The sequence below is a fragment of the Pinus tabuliformis genome, chromosome 3_2, assembly GCF_031772625.1.
Source record: "Pinus tabuliformis cultivar Carrire ecotype Pingquan chromosome 3_2, CPIR1, whole genome shotgun sequence".
NCBI classification, from domain to species: domain Eukaryota; kingdom Viridiplantae; phylum Streptophyta; class Pinopsida; order Pinales; family Pinaceae; genus Pinus; species Pinus tabuliformis.
The window spans coordinates 244,337,243-244,354,180 of record NC_142302.1 but is presented as its reverse complement, the minus strand read 5'-3'; positions in this window follow the sequence as shown (position 1 = coordinate 244,354,180).

Sequence of the window (16,938 nt, the reverse complement as noted above, 5' to 3'; positions counted from 1 at the left end):
GAACTCGTACCTCGTGCATAACTAAATAGTATTTCACCGTGGGAAAACACAAGGGTTGAGGGGGGTCGTAAAAGAAGTTGTGAATTTGGTTTGCGATGTCTAATTTTCAGGTCTCTGTTCTTCGGAATTTTGTCGGTTGTTGATTTATTAGGACGAAGAAAGAAAATGAGCCCTTAAATGCATTTAGGCGCATATTTTTTTTCCCATGTTTGAAAATTGCATTGTATTGTGTGTGAATCATGAAATGAAATGAGCAAGTGGAGTGATAAATGTTGTTATGTCATTTCAGATCTTCGATGGGCATAATGGATCAGCGACAGCTCTATATTCAAAGGAAAATCTACTGAAAGATATTATGAGTGCCATGCCAACAGGTTTGAGTAGAGAAGACTGGTTATCAGCATTGCCAAGAGCCATGGTCGCAGGCTTTGTCAAAACTGACAAAGAATTTCAGGTCAAAGGTATATAGATATATGCCTGTGGATGTGCCATTAATATTTTGTTAGCTGCATGTCTTGTATATCTTTACTAGTGGTGCTTCCTATCCTTCTCATTCTGATAGCTGTTGGTTTTACCAGAACAAACATCGAGAACCACCGTTACTTTTGTGATAATAGATGGCTGGACAGTCACGGTAGCATCTGTAGGTGATTCTCGCTGCATTCGCCTAGAGGGTTGGTTTCTCTTTTAACTGTTGATCACAGGCTTGAGGCCAATCTTGAAGAGTAATATTCTTGCCATGATGCAAAACAAACCATGACCCTTTGTGTTATACGAGTGTCTGTATTCCTTTGGTCGGTTGATTGTGGAAACTAGTCTTTGTTTAGCCAGTTTATTGTTTCAAGCTCTTGATTTGTATTGATATATGATACTGTAGGAGAGAGCGCATAATGGCCAGTGGTGGTGAGATTGGTAGATTGAATACTGTTGGTGGAGTCGAGGAAGGAATCTGCACAATCTTTTGTGGGCTATATAGACGTAAAGAAGTAAATTTACATACTATAATAAAGGCTCATAAAACTTGACCGTGCTTCTTTTGTGCAAATTTATGATTGCTTGTCACAATCGGATGTTTTTATCTTCGCTAAAGTGTGTCATATGTGTTCGTTTTAGCTTTGATGAGTTTATAAGCATCAAAGTTATTTACATATGGTGTACCATTCTGCTACAAAATGGCATATCCTAGACTTACACTTGCAGTTTCTTTCGTAGAAGTACTAGTAATTTAAAGATTACTGTGCTTAAATTTTATCTACGAAATTGATGCAAATCATTATTAACTAGTTATTGATAATTTTTCCCACTGAGTTCCCTGAGGTCGAGTATAATGCTTCCCTTGCTTATCGAAGAGTATTGCTTATCAAAGAGTATTGATTCCTGTTCAATTTCAACATTCTGGATAACCAAATCCAGTTCTCTCTAATCATTGCAAAAGGGAGTCCATTATCATGTAGGGTTTGAATTGTTATTCTCCTCTTGTTGCATGCTAATCTTGATCATCTTGTTCAACTTCTAAGGTTCTTAGTGGCCTATCCTTTTCAGATCGTTTCACATTAACATTGACTAACACTATATCTCTCCAATCTTGCAGGAAGGTCATCAAACTCTCCCTTTTATCTGCCATGGTTGGCCAGGATTAAAATTGCAAAGGGAGTAGCCAGAGGCCTGGCTTATTTACATGAAAGGAAGTTTGTTCATGGAAATATTAAGCCAAGCAACATCCTTCTGGGCTTTGACATGGAGCCATACATAGTAGATTTTGGGCTAGAAAAGCTACTGGACACTGCCAGTGTCAAGTATAGTAGCTCTGCTATCCACCTAAGGAACCTTGAAGGTATATTTTCAGGGAGCAAACGCTCCACTGGGTCCTGCGATAGCCTGCAAACAACACCTGATCTGCTGGGCAGTTCAGGCACATCCAAGAACTTTGTATCTCCTTACCAGGCCCCAGAGGCATTGAAAACTCTCAAACCCAACCAAAAGTGGGATGTTTATTCCTTTGGCGTTATTTTTCTGGAGATTCTTACTGGGAAGCCACCTTCAGATAAGGATTTTGCAGCATGGGGTCAAAACTTTGTTGATGACAAGCATCGCCTTTTGCGCATCATAAATCCTCACCATTTGAAAAACTTATCATTTCTTTATCCACTCACTATATGAGTTCCATTGGGAGTGTAGAGCCTTACAACAATAATATATTAGTGCAATTTTCAAAATTTCATATAATCTACTAATTATCAGCACTAAACTCTTTATAAATGAAGTTGAAACACTAAAAACGATGCTTGCCTTTTAATTTAAAAGAGAATTATCATGGTAGATTGGTATAAGAATATTAGTAAAAAAAATCACCTAGTTATAAGCCTAAATATTGGCAAAGGCTAATTCTTCATGTGGCATAATCAATTAACCATGTGATCTTGCTACATGATGCAAAAAAATGGCCCATGGATCCTAATACTTTTTAGGGTTCTTTTTCAATTCAATAGGCTTTTCTTCTTCCTGAGATGGTAAAGATAATGACTCAAGAATGACTCTAAGCTTACTAGATAACCAAATTCTCAACATACCTTGCAATTTCCACACTAGCCACTTACGGATTTTCAAACATCAATGTTTAGATAATAAATAATGGATGGGAATAAAAAAAACATAGACATTAACACCAAAAATAATAATAATAATCACATGAACCTACTGAGAAAGCGGAAACACTATCATCTTCACATTGGATACTTTAGAGAAAGGCAATCTTGAGTACCACGATCAAATAAAGAAACACTAGACTACGGGAGAAGTGAGTGTTAATTTTTAAAATTTTGATATAAACATTGGTTTTCAAGAGAAATTGCAATTAACAATGTACAAATTACTGAATAAATAATTACCAATTAAACTTTTAAGTCATGTTTTAAAGGTGCAATTAAGTTGACCTTTCATCTTGTCATTCAATTGATGGACAATGAATATTAAATATAAGATAAATATATAGGAGTAGCATGTGAGTGTCAGTTTTATAAAGAATATTATTAAAAAAATATAGATAGTTAGTTTCATTTTAAAGGGTTATAAATATGAGTTATAAATACAAGACTTAAAAGGTTGTAAATATTTGAAGTGTTCTAAATATGAGTTATTAATTGTTTTTACTCAAAACCTGATAAATAGCAATTTAGCAATTTCTTTTTAATTGAGTGGCTCAAATTCGTGTTTCTTTAGGTTGAAGGTAAACCCACTAAAGTGGAAAAAATTGTGATGCCAATAATTAGAGGGATTGTCATCATACGGTGATAAGAAATTTAATATTCCAAGAAGAGGAGGTAGTAGTAGACTCTAAATAAATTAGCAATGCAACAACATAAATGTTTGCAACAAATTTAGAGAGATCCACCTTGTTGAATAATGCACACACCACATGGATAATGGATTTCCGCACTTTATGCCTTACGACGTTTTCTTTGCAACATCTGGTGCAAATGCTAGTTAAATGATTTAATAAATACTTGACTCCTAAAATAGTTTCACACAACAAATGTTTTTCGCGAGTTAAAAACTATCACATTATTAGACTCCACTTAAATCATTTAAGTTTAAATTTTAAATAAATATAATTAAAAATCATTTAGTATTTAGTAAATCATTTAATTTTTGTAAATGATTTTGTTTAGTTACTCTTTTCAACTTGAGACATTTAGTTAAGGATATTCCAAGTTGGCCATATTTAAATTGTATTTTCTCTCACGGCCATATTTAAATTTAAATTGCATTTTATAACTAGTGTATATGCAATTTAAATATCTTTAAATGCATTTAAATATTTTTAAATGTATTTAAAAACAATTTAAATATGGCCAATATTACTACTATTTTTATTACTATTAATACATTTTCTCTCTTCGTAATATTTAAATTGTATTTTGAATTTGGTTGGGATTATTATTATTTTATTTGATATTTTTAGGATCTAGGCATTCAAGTTATAATAGTGTGTAATAAATTATTTGCAATTTAATATTATTTTTCTTTCAAATATTTTTTTAAATGTTATTAGACAATCTATTATATATAATTTAAGTGTTGGAATAATTAAACACTTTTAATCTTAATAATAACAAATTCTTTCGGAAACAATCACATAGGAGAAATTTTGTCGACACGTTGCAAACCATCCAGTGTGGTTCATCTTCAAGACAATATGATGAATCAGATCTAGGCAATGAAATAAATAAATGAAGAGAGCAACTAACTAGCTGTTAGAAAAAACGGCTAGTTTGAAAAAATATACTTAAATTTCTATTTTATTATTCTATTTTTTAGTTAATTTTTTAAATCATTATTAATATTATTATTATAATTCATTTAATATTATTATTATAAATAAATAATAATGGTAAAAAACAAATTAATAAATTATATATATATATACACTACCATCTTTTACTTGATGAGATATTTTACTTGATACACTACCATCTTCTCTATGATTTCTCTTATTGCACATCAGGGTTGGAGTTTTCATCAGATGCATGTGAAGACAACCTTTTTTTTATGGAATACTTAAGGAAGAAGTGTACCTAGATCAACCGCAGGGCTTTGAGGAACATGATAGGGAACCCATGTTTGCGGATTGAAGAAATACCTATATGGATTGAAGCAAGCCCCTAGGGATTGGTATTCTCATTTTAATGGATACCTATGAATAAGGGATTTAACAAAAGAAATGTCAATCTAAAACTTGACTTTAATGTTATTCAAGGTATGCCTTTGGTTTTGGTTTTATATGTTGATGACTTGTTCATGACAGGAGAAAATCCTTTAATCATCCAGTGTAAGAGGGAGCTTGCCTATGAATTTGAGATGAAAGATCCTAGGTTGATGCATTATTTCTTGGGCTTAGATGTGTGGAAGATAATTGGGGATATTTTCCTTAGCCAAGGAAAATATGTTGTCAAACTCTTGGAGATATTTGAGATGGTTGATTTACAAATCCATGATCACAGTGATGGAGGAAAACTTGAAGAAGTTATGTGGTGAAGCTGCAGGACCAGATCTAGCGGATACTTCTATGTACTGACAACTGTTTGGGCATGTGATATTTATGGTCAATGTAAGACCAGATATATGTTTTGCTATTAACACCTTGAGCCAGTTCATGTTGGAACCTTTTCATGCTCAGTAGGTGGTCGAAAAGCATGTGTTGACATATCTACATGGGACGACCAATTATGGACTAAGATATGCCTCTGGTGATGATTTGAGACTTCATGGACATATAGATGTAGATTGGGTTGGGAGCATTACTAACAGGAAGAGCACATCAAGGTGTTGTTTTAGATTGGGATCTGCCATGATTTCCTGGATGAGCGGGAAGCATAAATTTGTTGCTCTCAGTACAATTGTTGCCGAGTATATTACAACAAGTATGGCTGGTTGTGAGGCAGTGTGGTTGTAGAAGCTCTTTGTAAAGCTATTTGATCATGTGTCAAATATGATTGTGATATACTGTGACAACCAAAGCGGGATCCTAATTTCAGAAAATCCAATATTCCATGATAGGTCGAAGCACATCGAGATCAAATACCACTATATCATAGATATGGTACGAAGAGGAGCAGTGATGCTCCAAAACATCTCAACATATGAGAAGGTTCCAAACATTCTCACCAAGCCTTTGTTGAAATTGAAGTTAATATTATTTAGAGAGAAGCTTGGAGTGCAGGAGAATGTATCCCTCCCAGAGAGGGAACATTGTTGATCGAGAACACTAAGCATATTCTCTTCCCCCAACCTTTTAACTAGCCATGGACTTGTTGAGGGGTGAATGAGTAGTGAGGCTCTTGGGTGTGAGGGTACTCCTTGAAGCCATGGCCTTGGATGAGTACATACCCCAGTATGCATCCTACTTGCAAGTCACCTTTGTGTCTTTATTGACCAAGGGCCATGGAATTGGTTAAGATTGTTAGAATTTCCACCCATCTAGCTAGTGGGTGAGAAGACTTTGGTGTGTGATATTTACCAAAGTCAGACGCGACTGTCATGGACTTGGATAAGGTAAATTGATCTCCCCTAAGTGTTGTATGAAGATGCTCTACCATTTGATCATTGAGGATCAAGTTGTGTGAGGGTTAGTCAGTGGACATAGGGTGTGTGATATTTACCAAGGTCATTTAAGACTGCCATGGACTTGGTTGTGGTAACTCGATCTCCCCTAATATTGTTTGGATCATTCTTCTTCTTCTTTAGATCAAGTCATAATTGTTTAATTGGGATCATATGAGATGAGATGAGATGGGATAAGCTTCTCTTATGATTGAGACATGGACATATGAGATGAGACTTATGATGCGATTGGAAATTCCTTCCTAGCTGAGAGAGAATGTTGAAAATTGGGCAGATTCAGACATAATTTCATTGGAAAAATGATGGACAAAATACAAATTTTTGGGTTTGACCAAGTCATCCTAAGGATGAAAAGTCAATCCACACATGTGAAAAGACCCCTCCTCAACCTCATATAAATAGACCAATCGTTGGAGGCCATTTGGCATCATTACATCACACAATCATCTTTAAAATTCCAGGAGGCATCCACATGTGTGAAGGAGAGGGAGTACTATATTCTGACTAGCATTGAATTTCTATTTTGGGTTTTTTGACCTATGTTGTCTCTATTTTACTAGGATATTTCTCTACTACTTTGACCGAACTCTTGACTGTCTTGGAAGGCCGAATTGTAGGAGACTTTGACTGAATTTCTGGGCACATTTTCTGAGGTTGATTGCACCATTTGACTAGGATTTGGCCAGAGTTTTGATTGTGAAATTTGATTGAGAATTTTAGGAGACTTTGACTCTATTTTGACTGAGGAAGAAGGCCAAATATTCTATGGTGTATTATCTTCGTTGACCAAAGTTTTGGGTATTGATTGATGATTTGACCATGGATTTTGACTAGCTCTTTGATCACAGACTTTGACTATGATTTTGACTTAATCTTCTATGGAAAGTGCAGGCCGAAATTTGGCCCCTTCACCAGGACTTTGACTAGGAAAGATTGATATTTTTTCTCTCATTTGACTGATTTTTTGTTTGGTTGACTGGAATTCAAAGGGTGACCTTTGACTAGTCTCTTGATGTATTATTGGATATCTCATGTTGAACATTTGATGAATATCTAAGAGGAAGAAGATTGATTTGGGTTTTCCCCCTTGTGGGGTTTTGGCCTTGTCTTTAACCAAAAATCTTTGTGTCTTATTATTCTTGGCTATCTTCTATTATGATTTTATTGTTTAATGTTCTATCTATAATTGCTTAACTGTTGCTGGGGTGAATGAAATTGTTTTAAGTGATTATAACAACATATAACATTGTGAAATTTAATAGTTATAAACTTTGAAACCCACGATGATTTTAATGTGACATTTGCAACATTAAGAGGGATATTGAGTTCTTTATTCTATCGACTTGCATCAGAAAGTGTTCAAAATTTCATAAGTGCCAAAATGGTGGAATATAAAGATGCATCATGGTATATTTTATATCTTACTACAAAATGAGTAAAATGACGTCCAAGGAATATATCACATGTGCTTAACCACAAAGAATAACCAACACTTCATCTGTACCATAAATAAGAGAACATTTACCAATATCAAATTAGATATTAAAGCACAAATTCTTAAACTAGACGTCATGCTAAAGTGTGCAAATTTATGACAACCATAAAGAGATATAAGAGCCACCAATAAAATGGTATACCCAAAATCTATACGTACGAATGAAAAATTTGAAATTCTTTGTTCAATCCTACTTATAATATCATCTTGTCAACGATTTAGGAAGGAATATATTGTTACATGGAAAAGGTAGTAGTTCATTCGTTGTATATTATAAAACTAAAACATTCCATAATGTTGAATATTATTTGAACAATTTTCGGGGTTAAAAAATTTAACTCTATGTCCATTTCAAAGAGGGTGACTACATCAACCTCATCCACGATTGGATAAAAGAAACATACAACAAAAATTTCCATAATTGACATGATTTTAGTTTTTATTCTCATGTTCTTCAATGCACTTCATTATCCAACCAATTAGTGAGGGAGATTCCAACCCAACTATGTTTTATGTTTCATGTCTCTTGTTTTGGTTTGTGGCTAAACACAATGGAAACTCTCATGGCCTTGATGAGATGATTCAGTGCTTTCATTGACTCTATGATTTCACTTAGTTGTTGGCGTCCTCTTATGTTATATTAGAATAGGAAGGATAATCTCGAGTGAGCAGTCTATTCTTTCTATCCTACTTACATCAAGCACTAAAATGGAAAATTTGTAGTCTAGTCATTAAAATGATACCAATCTATATCTTGTCAAGAAATTTGCAAATACAATAAGAAGTTGTGACTCTACCCTGGGTGAGTGTATAAGCAGTATTTTATAGTAAAGAAATGCAAAATGCATTCCACATTTGTTTTGCTTATTTAGGCTCTAAATTTGCATGAGAAGTTGTTTTTGGTGTGAAGATACCCACAACTAAAAAGAAAGCATGATTATTATCACTGATTTTTATCATTATATTGTTATGGTTGGGCCATATTAAGACATCCATGGTGTCATCATTAGGTCATTTTAGGCCTATATTTATCTTTCTCATCATTGTTTCTTAATTAGATAGAAGTTGGTGTTACTAAAATTATTTCTATAGAAAATTACCTCTTCCATCTGTCACAAAACAAGCTATCACTTCTTTGCCATTCCTTTGTATTTTTTCTTGTAGCAAATTGTTCTCTTTTTTCAGATGACATTTCATGTGGAATGACCAACATAGAATGGGATTCAATGAACTTATTTGAGGCAACATTCCAATGATATTTGAAAGTATATATCCAATATCTAATGGTAGCATGATTTTAGCCATGTTTCATGCTAAGAAACAAATGGTTCCTTATAATATAACAAAGTTGGATGTTATGGAGATGTTAGGTAGAATTCTAGAATACCAAAGTAGAGGAATCCATTCAACTCCCAAAATTAAGCACGATGATTATTTCTCCCATTATTTTCCTTTTATTAGGTTTTTGGAGGGTAGATATGGCATTTTTTTATTCAATCAATGTATGGGTGTGTAAGGAATAGTGGGAAATTACTCTTGGTTGTTGGAGAATCAGAGTGCACTTTTGATAGTAATATCCCCTTCTCTCTTTTCTAAATAGGTTGAAGTAACTGTGACTTATGGAATGCACTATAACGGATATGGATGGACACAAGCCGAGGATATAGACTCTAGATGTTTAAGCTCACAAGGATATTATGACCATCCTCATTATTTGTTTCTTTTTAAAGTGATGAATTATGGGTGGATATTGAAATCCTATAGGTGGATGCATCATTGAACAATTATTTCATAGAAATCCATCAATTAAAATAACCACGCGAGATGTTTTGTATGTCATGGAAAGGTAGTATGGAGGGGTTGTCCCTGTTAGGTTGTGTTATATTCTTTCCATGACTAGCCCACGTAGTTAACCGGGGGGTTAGAAGGGGGGCAGAGCCTCCCCTTCGTTGCGCTAATTGCATAGCGGGTGGCTTCACAGGGGGTTTGAGGGGTGCAGGTAACCCCACTCTATGGGATCCAGGGCAGTGCCCCAGAAAATTTTGTTTTTGGACGCTATATTAGGTTGGGCGGACCTACCGATGGTTTTGTGCATGATTTTTCGCACATGGTTTTGAACGCAATGGTTTTTGGTCCATGTTTTGGACGCGATGGTTTTCGGTCCATGGTATTGGATGCTTCAACATGTATACATATGTATTGTAACATTGAAAGGAACATAATGAAAAATCAAGCTGGTAGTCCCAGTTTTGGGATCCAGGGGAAAGTCTCTGTGTATATGTGTTTTATGTGTTATGCTCTCACATTGTTTATTTTCTGTGTTTTAGAATTCGTATGCAGGTAATTTCTGTACGGGGTTAAAACCTACATTTGGTATCAGAGTTGTTTTTTGCTTCAAGGGGACGAATTTGTTGCTGAGGGGTTGCGCTTGGGCCTGTGGTAGACCCTGTTTAGTGGGAGATCTGCGAGATCGATTCTGGTGGTGAAAGAAGATAACGAGTAGTGGAAAGATAGAGATTGAGAAATTTAATGGTCAGAGTTTTGAGTTGTGGAAAATCAATATGGAGGATCTGTTGGTGGATAAAGATCAGTGGATCGCGGTAGATCCGGGTACTAAACCAACGGGAGTGTTCGATGAAGAATTGAAGAAGTTGGATCGGAAGGCAAAGAGCACAATACGATTGTGTGTCTCAGATTCTGTATTGCTGAATGTATTAGGGGAAGCTAAGGCGAAGGCTTTGTGGGACAAGTTAGGGACTTTGTACCAATCTAATTCTTTGGTGAATAAACTTTTCCTACAGAAAAAATTGTATAACTAGAGGATGAAAGATGGAGACTCGGTGACAGAGTATATGAACGCATTTAATACTGTGGTAAGTCAGTTATCATTTGTTGATATTAAAATTTCAGATGAATATAAGTGCATCAGTTTGTTGTATTCTCTACCAGATTCGTGGGATAGTCTGATTATTGTAATAGGCAGCAATGCAACTGCCTTACAGTTTGATGAAATAGTCTCATCCTTGCTGACGGAGGAGATGAGATGAAAAAATATGGAGAGCCAGAATGGTGATGCCTTGTCTGTATGAGGATGGTCCCAGAACAGAAACAAAAATAAGTTATCGAGTGGGAGATCTAAATCTCCAGGAAAACCTGTACAGGTGGTGTGTTGGAAATGCGGAAAGGAAGGGCACTACAAAAGGGACTGTAAATCTAAAGCTCTTGATAAAGGAAAGGGATCTAATGATGCTCCCTCTGTTGAAGCAAAAACCACCTCAGATGAAGGTGGGAATGTGTACTTGGATTCTTCAAGTACACATGTAGATCATGAGGCATGGTTGATTGACTCAGGTGCATCCTTTCACTTCACTCCCCATAGAGAGTGGTTCTGTGAGTATGAGAAATATGATGGTGGTGATGTCTTCTTAGGGGATGACAGGAAGGCTAGAATCGTTGGTCGCGGAAAATTAAAGTTGAAGTTGCAAGGTGGAAGGGTTAGAACACTTCTGGGTGTTCTGCATATTCCTGGATTAGCCAGAAATTTGATTTCTGTAAGCAAGCTAGATGATGCAGGTGTAAAACAATGTTCGAGAAGGATACCTACAAGATGGTTCGAGGAGAATTGGTATTGATGCGGGGAGTTTGGATTGGAACTCTGTACAAGCTTCAAGGTAGCACTGTTGTTGATGGGTGCAAAAAATCCGTGGTTCCTGAAAGTGGAGCAGAAAATATAGTGGTCTCTGGAGAGAAGACCATGCTGTGGCATCAAAGGCTTGGACATATTCGAGAGAAGGGCCTTCTAATACTTCATGGTAAAGGTATGGTAGAAGGTATGAGTAATAGCTCTTCGGATTTTGATTTCTGTGAAAATTGTGTATATGGGAAGAAGAATCGGGTGAGTTTCCCCTCTGGTGGTAAGAGGGTGAAATAGATATTAGAACTTATGCACATTGATGTGTTTGGACCTATGAAGGTTCCATCATTGGGTAAGTCTGTGTACTATGTATCATTTATAGATGACTTCTCAAGGAATACATGGATATATTTCCTTAAGAAGAAATATGAAGTCTTTGACAGGTTTAAAGAATTTAAGGCTCTGGTGGAAAACCAGACAGAGAAGAAGATAAAGGTGTTGAGGACAGATAATGGTGGAGAGTATTGCAGTAAGGAATTTGAAGAATTTTGTAAGAAGTGTGGTATAGCACGACAAAAGACTACTCCCTACACACTTGAGCAACATGGAGTTGCAAAAAGAATGAACAAGATGTTGATGGAAAGGGCAAGAAGCATGCTCAGTGGTGTCGGGTTAGAACAGGAATTCTGGGCAGAGGCGGTGGAGAAAACATGTTACCTGGTCAACAGATCACCTTCATCAATGTTGGAGGATAAGACTCCAAAAGAGGCATGGACTGGTAAGAAACCCTCTCTTTCACATCTGAGGGTATTTGGATGTGATGCATATGTACATGTTCCAAAGGAGAAACAAACCGAGTTGGATAGGAAATTTGAAAAGTGCATCTTTATTGGGTATAAGGATGGTTTAAACGGTTATAAGATTTGGAACCCAGTAACAAGGAAGGTTGTGTATAGCCGAGATGTGGTGTTTAGAGAGGTAAAAGATGTTATTAAACATGAAGTCCAACCAAAGGAACCTGAGAAGATAGAGTTTGAGCTTAAGGAGGAAGAATCATACTCTACAACAGAGGAGGAATCAAAAGGTGAAGAGCCACAAACTCCGAGTGTGAGAAGATCAGTTCGAGAAAGAAGGCAACCAAAAAGGTATAGTCCATATGCTTTCTGTTCAAATTTTTCTTTATCTGTTACTGATGTTGATCCTAGAACTATGAAGGAAGCAGTAGATTCAGAGGATGGAAAACTCTGGAAAGAGGCCATGGTTGATGAAATATCATCTTTGCACAAAAATGAGGCTTGGGATCTGGTGGAGTTGCCGTCTGGAAGGAAACCCATTGGCAGCAAATGGGTGTTCAAGAAGAAGACAAATGCAGAAGGAAAGGTGGAGAAATAAAAAGCTCGGTTGGTAGCAAAAGGTTATTCCCAGGTGTTGGGAATTGATTTTGGTGATATTTTTTCTCCTGTTGCCAAGGTAACTTCTATTAGATTACTTTTATCTGTTGCTACTGCTTTTGATTTTGAGGTAGAACAGATGGATGTGAAGACATCATTTCTTCATGGGGATCTAGAAGAGGATATCTACATGAAGCAACCTGAAGGTTTTGCAGTGAAGGGTAAGAAAGAACTAGTATGCAAGTTAAATAAGACTTTGTATGGGTTAAAACAGTCACCAAGGATGTGGTATCAGGAATTTGATACATTTATACGGGGATTTGGCTTCACCAGAAGCAAAGTAGATCACTGTGTGTATTTTAAATTAATTGGTGACCGTGTTATTTATCTGGTCTTGTATATGGATGATATGTTGCTAGTTGGAAATGACAAAGAAATTATCTAGGATTTGAAGACCCATTTGTACTCCAAATTCGACATGAAAGATGTTGGTGTTGCAAACTATATTTTGGGCATGGAAATTAAAAGAGATCAGACAAAGAGGAAGCTCTGGTTAAACCAGAGAAAGTATGTCGAGACAATATTGTAGAGGTTTAATATGCATGATAGTAAATTGGTGAAGGTTCCTATTCCTGTAGGTGTAAAGTTATCCGTTGAACAGTGTCCCAAGGCACAAGAAGACGAAGAGGACATATCCTGTGTTCCATATGCAAGTGTAGTCGATAGCCTGATGTATGCGATGGTCTGTACTAGACCAGACATTGCACATGCAGTGGGAGTATTGAGCAGGTTTATGTCAAAACCAGGGAAGGAGCACTGGACAACAGTGAAGTGAGTTTTCAGGGATTTGCGTGGCACTAGTGATTATGGTTTGTGCTACCAAGGAAGACCAGGATTGGACAGTGTTATAGATCTGATATGGAAATATATGATAATAGAAATAACCCAAAAATAACAAGATCTGGATATAGATAGAATTGATTCTTTATTGATATCAAACCCTTAAGGTAGGGCAACACCATACATTCACTCCTTAAGGAAAGAGAACACTCCACAAGCCATATGCCTGTTCATACAATATTCCTTGACATCTTTCAATGGGGAGTCTCTAGCCTCTATATAGGCCTCATACATACAATACTATGGCTCATTACCATGGTTCCCTTAATACCATCTATCTAATACCATGGCTTCATTACATTATTGCTAACTACTTGTGGTCCCTTACATGATACGGGTTAACCACCTTATTTATTACTATGGCCCATCCCATTATTACATTATTCCCTTGGGTACCTCCCTCTATACCCCATATTATCACCCCTAGGTATACTACATTCCACCCCCCTTAACATGTTTCATCCTCGAAACATATGAAGAACAAAAATAATAAGATCTACTTAAAAGAGTAGTCCATTGGTACCATGCACGTGCATCTAGCCATCCAAGAGAAAGGTGAACCCTCGATCCAGTTGGTGCCTCGCTCGCTTGAGATGGAAGTTAACCCTGGCAGATCTTCTGTGTTGATGTGTAGTAGGTGGATCGTCGCTCCTCTCTATCTATCATGCAGGGGTTGTTGTCCTTGTGGCGAATTCGTTGCCATATTGTTGATTGTTTTCTTACGGGGTGATGTGGGTGGTGATATGCTGAAGTTTTAACCAAAAATGGCTTTTCCTTTAATTCATCACCTAATGGAGCCTGATTGGTAGCTGGTACATGTTGTGGTGCCTGTTGTTGTTTCTTATCTTCCAATATTACTTCAACCACTGAGTCCTCATCTGATGTATCCATACCTGTAACAGTTTCTGCTTCAGCCTCCTTGGAATCTACCTGTTTTTCTTGTACCTAGTTTGATGTTTGTGTTTGGTTGTCGACCATCAAGGGCTCATCATATGATGTGTCAGTCCCTGGAACATCTTCTGCTTCAGCCTCCTTGGACTCTACTTGTTTATTGATGGAAATATCCTGTAATGTAATTTTCTTCTTTTTATACCAGAGCTTCAGGAATTTCTTCTGCACATTAATATTGATAGTACCCACTGATTCCATCCAAGGGTATCCCAAAACAACATCCACATTAGCCATATATAAAGCATAAAAATTAGAATGCAATACATACTTGTCCATAGAAATCTTCAAATCTTTATAAACTTGCGCCTCCTCATTATTAACCTGTGTGTGCTCCATTTGTTTTGGTGGAACTTGAATTTTTTTTGCCAAATTGACATTTATAAGATTTTGCTTGCAACTAGGATTTATAGACACAATGATCTTCTCCTTCTGAATATATCCATGAACCTGTAATAAGCAGATACTAGTAGAAAATAACCCCACATGTTTCTCATTATCTTGTCTTTTAGCATGAGACCATCTGTCTAAAAGGACAGGTTGGAACACTTCTTTATGTTAAGTAATTCCCACCATGTGGCTGCCTCATTTGAAAAATTAGCCACTACCCAAAATATCCAACGTTTTTCCCATAATGAATTTTTTACTTTTATGTATTCTTCAATAGTAGGACCATTATCTTTTCCTGTAAAATATAGAATCGCCATGAAGACGGTTTGGGAAAAAAAAATTCACTTGGCAAAAATTTGAAATTGTCACAATTTAGTCAATATTGCTCAGAATCCATATTTTGACCTATTTTCGGAAATGGAACAACCATTCTTCATCTTCCCATGTGATAGAAATCCCGATCTAGGCACTGGAATTTCCAATTCACATTACAACTGTCTCATCGTCACAAAAAAATCTTAAAAAAGAGTTGATTTTAAATCAGTGATATCTCCCTCATCTGGACTCCGATTCAACTTATTTTTTTAATTGAACTTGGGTATTTTTTTGCCAACAACTCAGATATGCAATTAGATTTTGCAGATTTTGCACCAGAACGTACAAATCTGATTTGCAAACTCGCCGCGCCGAAAAATGTCTCCAACACAACTGATTTTTAAATCAACGATATCTCCCTCATCTGGACTCCGATTCGGCCAATTTTTTTTTTTTCAAATTGGGTACTTTTTCATAAAAAATCCAGATCTACAATTAGATCCTACATATTTTGCACAAGAATGTATAGATCTGATCCGCAAACTCGCCACCCCGAAAAATGTCTGCAACACAGCTGATTTTTAAATTAGTGATATCTCCCTCATCCGGACTCTGATTTGGCCGATTTTTTTTTCAAATTGGGTATTTTTTTGCAAGGAACTTAGATCTGTGATTATATTCTGCAAATTTTTCACTAAAACAATAGATCTAATCTGCAAACTCGCCACCCCAAAAATTTCCTGCAAAAATAAAAATAAAAAAAATTCCGCTTTGCGCAAGAAAGTGCTATGATACCACTTTCTATAGATCTAACTGAACTATATAGATCTTATACAACTTGTTATAGCTTTGATACCACTTTTTATACATCTAACCCAGAAATATATGAAAATACAAATATACCCATGAAATAACAAGATCTGAATATATATAGGAATTATTCCTTATTGATCAAAACCCTTAAGGTGGGGCAACACCATACATTCACTCCTTAAGGAAGGAGAACACTCCACAAGCCATATGCCTGTTCATACAATAATCCTTCACATTTCTCAATGGGGATTCTCTAGCCTCTATATAGGCCTCATACATACAATACCATGGGTCATTACCATGGTTCCCTCAATACCATCTATCTAATACCATGGGCTCATTACATTATTGCTAACTACTTGTGGTCCCTTACATGATACAAGTTAACCATCTTATTTATTACTATGGCCCATCCCATTATCACATTATTCCCTTGGGTACCTCCTTTTGTACCCCATATTACCCCCCCAGGTATACTACAGACGGAGTGTTGGATATTCGTGGCTTTGTTGATGCAGACTGGGCTAGAGATCTGGATCAAATAATATCTACAAGTGGGTATGTGTTTAACCTATTTGGAGGTGTAGTCAGTTGGATGAGTAAAAAACAATCTGTAGTGGCACTATCAACTACAGAGGTAGAATACATGGTAGCTACTCATGCAAGCAAGGAAGCAGTTTGGTTGCAGAGATTGTGTTCAAGTAAGGGGTTAGTATAGGGAGCTATAAGGATAGACTGTGACAGCCAAAGTGAAATTTTCTTGGAAAAAAACCTTGCATATCTTTCAAAGACAAAGCACATTGCTGTTCAGTATCACTTTTTGAGGGATATGATAGAAGACAAAAAGGTGTTGCTGGTAAAGGTGGACACTTTGAAGAATACTATAGATGCATTGACAAAATATGTGAGCTCTGAGAAGTTCTCTTGGTGTA